The sequence below is a fragment of the Oncorhynchus keta genome, unplaced genomic scaffold, assembly GCF_023373465.1.
Source record: "Oncorhynchus keta strain PuntledgeMale-10-30-2019 unplaced genomic scaffold, Oket_V2 Un_contig_2497_pilon_pilon, whole genome shotgun sequence".
In the NCBI taxonomy this organism is placed as follows: domain Eukaryota; kingdom Metazoa; phylum Chordata; class Actinopteri; order Salmoniformes; family Salmonidae; genus Oncorhynchus; species Oncorhynchus keta.
Window position 1 is genome coordinate 6,895 of NW_026284204.1, and position 5,646 is coordinate 12,540.

The 5,646-nt window shown below is 39.7% G+C and overlaps 1 long non-coding RNA gene across 1 annotated transcript; it reads right to left on the reverse strand.

The window, feature by feature from the left end:
• Nucleotides 1-1,748: 1,748 nt before the first annotated feature.
• On the reverse strand, nucleotides 1,749-3,780 carry LOC127922208 (uncharacterized). The gene is made up of 4 exons (XR_008110655.1): nucleotides 3,559-3,780; nucleotides 3,119-3,228; nucleotides 2,184-2,403; nucleotides 1,749-1,908 (listed from the first exon to the last, which is right to left on the reverse strand). It is a non-coding gene; the product is annotated as an uncharacterized LOC127922208 (long non-coding RNA).
• Between the last annotated feature and the right edge of the window lie 1,866 nt (nucleotides 3,781-5,646).

The following is a 5,646-nucleotide window of genomic DNA, read 5'->3' on the forward strand; positions in this document are numbered from 1 at the left end:
TCGTGTTCCATATTGTTATAGTGTTCCATATTGTTATCGTGTTCCATATTGTTATAGTGTTCCATGTTGTTATAGTGTTCCATGTTGTTATCGTGTTCCATATTGTTATAGTGTTCCATATTGTTATAGTGTTCCATATTGTTATAGTGTTCCATATTGTTATCGTGTTCCATATTGTTATAGTGTTCCATATTGTTATAGTGTTCCATATTGTTATCGTGTTCCATATTGTTATCGTGTTCCATATTGTTATCGTGTTCCATATTGTTATAGTGTTCCATGTTGTTATAGTGTTCCATATTGTTATAGTGTTCCATATTGTTATGGTGTTCCATATTGTTATCGTGTTCCATATTGTTATAGTGTTCCATATTGTTATAGTGTTCCATATTGTTATCGTGTTCCATATTGTTATAGTGTTCTATATTGTTAAAGTGTTCCATATTATTATAGTGTTCCATATTGTTATCGTGTTCCATATTGTTACGGTGTTCCATATTGTTACGGTGTTCCATATTGTTACGGTGTTCCATATTGTTACGGTGTTCCATGTTGTTATAGTGTTCCATATTGTTATAGAGTTCCATATTGTTATCGTGTTCCATAGTGTTATCGTGTTCCATATTGTTACAGTGTTCCATAGTGTTATCGTGTTCCATATTGTTATAGAGTTCAATATTGTTATAGTGTTCCATATTGTTATAGTGTTCCATATTGTTATAGTGTTCCATATTGTTATAGTGTTCTATATTGTTAAAGTGTTCCATATTATTATAGTGTTCCATATTGTTATCGTGTTCCATATTGTTACGGTGTTCCATATTGTTACGGTGTTCCATATTGTTATCGTGTTCCATAGTGTTATCGTGTTCCATATTGTTATAGTGTTCCATAGTGTTATCGTGTTCCATATTGTTATAGAGTTCAATATTGTTATAGTGTTCCATATTGTTATAGTGTTCCATATTGTTATCGTGTTCCATATTGTTATGGTATTCCATATTGTTATAGTGTTCCATATTGTTATAGTGTTCCATATTGTTATAGTGTTCCATATTGTTATAGTGTTCCATATTGTTATAGTGTTCCATGTTGTTATAGTGTTCCATATTGTTATCGTGTTCCATATTGTTATAGTGTTCCATATTGTTATAGTGTTCCATATTGTTATAGTGTTCCATATTGTTATAGTGTTCCATATTGTTATAGTGTTCCATATTGTTATAGTGTTCCATATTGTTATAGTGTTCCATATTGTTATAGTGTTCCATATTGTTATAGTGTTCCATATTGTTATAGTGTTCTATATTGTTATCGTGTTCCATATTGTTATAGTGTTCCATGTTGTTATAGAGTTCCATGTTGTTATAGTGTTCCATATTGTTATCGTGTTCCATATTGTTATAGTGTTCCATATTGTTATAGTGTTCCATATTGTTATAGTGTTCCATGTTGTTATAGTGTTCCATATTGTTATCGTGTTCCATGTTGTTATAGTGTTCCATATTGTTATCGTGTTCCATATTGTTATAGTGTTCCTAACTACAAAGTTGTTAATGCTCTTAGCTTTATCCTTTGAAAATAGACACGTTAATAGATTCTGGGGATGAGCAGGCACATCTTCACTATGTACCCATTGTTCCTCTTTACTGATTCTGGGGATGAGCAGGCACATCTTCACTATGTACCCATTGTTGCTCTTTACTGATTCTGGGGATGAGCAGGCACATCTTTACTATGTACCCATTGTTCCTCTTTACTGATTCTGGGGATGAGCAGGCACATCTTCACTATGTACCCATTGTTCCTCTTTACTGATTCTGGGGATGAGCAGGCACATCTTCACTATGTACCCATTGTTCCTCTTTACTGATTCTGGGGATGAGCAGGCACATCTTCACTATGTACCTATTGTTTCTCTTTACTGATTCTGGGGATGAGCAGGCACATCTTCACTATGTACCCATTGTTCCTCTTTACTGATTCTGGGGATGAGCAGGCACATCTTCACTATGTACCCATTGTTCCTCTTTACTGATTCTGGGGATGAGACGGCACATCTTCACTATGTACCCATTGTTTCTCTTTACTGATTCTGGGGATGAGACGGCACATCTTCACTATGTACCCATTGTTTCTCTTTACTGATTCTGGGGATGAGCAGGCACATCTTCACTATGTACCCATTGTTCCTCTTTACTGATTCTGGGGATGAGCAGGCACATCTTCACTATGTACCCATTGTTCCTCTTTACTGATTCTGGGGATGAGCAGGCACATCTTCACTATGTACCCATTGTTCCTCTTTACTGATTCTGGGGATGAGCAGGCACATCTTCACTATGTACCCATTGTTCCTCTTTACTGATTCTGGGGATGAGCAGGCACATCTTCACTATGTACCTATTGTTCCTCTTTACTGATTCTGGGAATGAGCAGGCACATCTTCACTATGTACCCATTGTTCCTCTTTACTGATTCTGGGGATGAGCAGGCACATCTTCACTATGTACCCATTGTTCCTCTTTACTGATTCTGGGGATGAGCAGGCACATCTTCACTATGTACCCATTGTTCCTCTTTACTGATTCTGGGGATGAGCAGGCACATCTTCACTATGTACCCATTGTTCCTCTTTACTGATTCTGGGGATGAGCAGGCACATCTTCACTATGTACCCATTGTTCCTCTTTACTGATTCTGGGGATGAGCAGGCACATCTTCACTATGTACCCATTGTTCCTCTTTACTGATTCTGGGGATGAGACGGCACATCTTCACTATGTACCCATTGTTCCTCTTTACTGATTCTGGGGATGAGCAGGCACATCTTCACTATGTACCCATTGTTCCTCTTTACTGATTCTGGGGATGAGCAGGCACATCTTCACTATGTACCCATTGTTCCTCTTTACTGATTCTGGGGATGAGACGGCACATCTTCACTATGTACCCATTGTTCCTCTTTACTGATTCGGGGGATGAGCAGGCACATCTTCACTATGTACCCATTGTTTCTCTTTACTGATTCTGGGGATGAGCAGGCACATCTTCACTATGTACCCATTGTTTCTCTTTACTGATTCTGGGAATGAGCAGGCACATCTTCACTATGTACCCATTGTTCCTCTTTACTGATTCTGGGGATGAGCAGGCACATCTTCACTATGTACCCATTGTTCCTCTTTACTGATTCTGGGGATGAGCAGGCACATCTTCACTATGTACCTATTGTTTCTCTTTACTGATTCTGGGGATGAGCAGGCACATCTTCACTATGTACCCATTGTTTCTCTTTACTGATTCTGGGAATGAGCAGGCACATCTTCACTATGTACCCATTGTTCCTCTTTACTGATTCTGGGGATGAGACGGCACATCTTCACTATGTACCCATTGTTCCTCTTTACTGATTCTGGGGATGAGCAGGCACATCTTCACTATGTACCCATTGTTTCTCTTTACTGATTCTGGGAATGAGCAGGCACATCTTCACTATGTACCCATTGTTCCTCTTTACTGATTCTGGGGATGAGACGGCACATCTTCACTATGTACCCATTGTTCCTCTTTACTGATTCTGGGGATGAGCAGGCACATCTTCACTATGTACCCATTGTTCCTCTTTACTGATTCTGGGGATGAGCAGGCACATCTTCACTATGTACCCATTGTTCCTCTTTACTGATTCTGGGGATGAGCAGGCACATCTTCACTATGTACCCATTGTTCCTCTTTACTGTATTTAACTACATCTGGCAAGTAAAAGTCCTGGGTGGCAAGTTGATACAATTCCAAGTCCGGAAGGTTAAAACCAACTTCAGAATTAGGAAGACGTAAAACTTTCCTTTTTAAATCTAATCATTTTATTTGCCCACATAAAGTCTGTTATGACCGAGTTTACTTCAAATAATGACTACGGTAGGAAAAAAACAACCTTTGGCAGCCATTCTGAAGAGGTTTATTCTACCTGTGAGATTTATGGGAACGATTGTTCCATTTAATTAGATCTTCTTTCATATTGTTGAGTAATGGAATATAGTTATCTTTATATATTTGTTGTCACTTATTAAGCATCGTAAGTATTTCGTATTTTGTTGTGGTCCATTTAAAGGATTGTTGTAGATCATTAGTTATTTTCACACCCTGATCTGTTTCACCTGTCCTCGTTATTGTCTCCACCCCCTCCAGGTGTCGCTTGTTTTCCCCAGTGTATTTATCCCTGTGTTTCCTGTCTCTCTGTGCCAGTGTATTTATCCCTGTTTCCTGTTTCTCTGTCCCAGTGTATTTATCCCTGTGTTTCCTGTCTCTCTGTACCAGTGTATTTATCCCTGTGTTTCCTGTCTCTCTGTGCCAGTGTATTTATCCTGTGTTTCCTGTCTCTCTGTGCCAGTGTATTTATCCCTGTTTCCTGTTTCTCTGTCCCAGTGTATTTATCCCTGTGTTTCCTGTCTCTCTGTACCAGTGTATTTATCCCTGTGTTTCCTGTCTCTCTGTGCCAGTGTATTTATCCTGTGTTTCCTGTCTCTCTGTGCCAGTGTATTTATCCCTGTGTTTCCTGTCTCTCTGTACCAGTGTATTTATCCCTGTGTTTCCTGTCTCTCTGTACCAGTGTATTTATCCCTGTGTTCCCTGTCTCTCTGTGCCAGCTCTTCTTGTTTTCCCAAGTGTATTTATCCCTGTGTTTCCTGTCTCTCTGTATCAGTGTATTTATCCCTGTGTTTCCTGTCTCTCTGTACCAGTGTATTTATCCCTGTGTTCCCTGTCTCTCTGTACCAGTGTATTTATCCCTGTGTTCCCTGTCTCTCTGTATCAGTGTATTTATCCCTGTGTTTCCTGTCTCTCTATACCAGTGTATTTATCCTTGTGTTTCCTGTCTCTCTGTACCAGTGTATTTATCCCTGTGTTTCCTGTCTCTCTATACCAGTGTATTTATCCCTGTGTTTCCTGTCTCTTGTGTCAGTGTATTTATCCCTGTGTTCCCTGTCTCTCTGTACCAGTGTATTTATCCCTGTGTTCCCTGTCTCTCTGTACCAGTGTATTTATCCCTGTGTTTCCTGTCTCTCTGGGCCAGTTCGTCTTGTTTTCACCAGTGTATTTATCCCTGTGTTTCCTGTCTCTCTGTACCAGTGTATTTATCCCTGTGTTTCCTGTCTCTCTGTACCAGTGCATTTATCTCTGTGTTTCCTGTCTCTCTGTACCAGTGTATTTATCTCTGTGTTTCCTGTCTCTCTTTACCAGTGTATTTATCACTGTGTTTCCTGTCTCTCTGTACCAGTGTATTTATCCCTGTGTTTCCTGTCTCTCTGGGCCAGTTCGTCTTGTTTTCCCCAGTGTATTTATCCCTGTTTCCTGTTTCTCTGTACCAGTGTATTTATCCCTGTGTTTCCTGTCTCTCTGTACCAGTGTATTTATCCCTGTGTTTCCTGTCTCTCTGTACCAGTGCATTTATCTCTGTGTTTCCTGTCTCTCTGTACCAGTGTATTTATCTCTGTGTTTCCTGTCTCTCTTTACCAGTGTATTTATCACTGTGTTTCCTGTCTCTCTGTACCAGTGTATTTATCCCTGTGTTTCCTGTCTCTCTGGGCCAGTTCGTCTTGTTTTCCCCAGTGTATTTATCCCTGTTTCCTGTTTCTCTGTACCAGT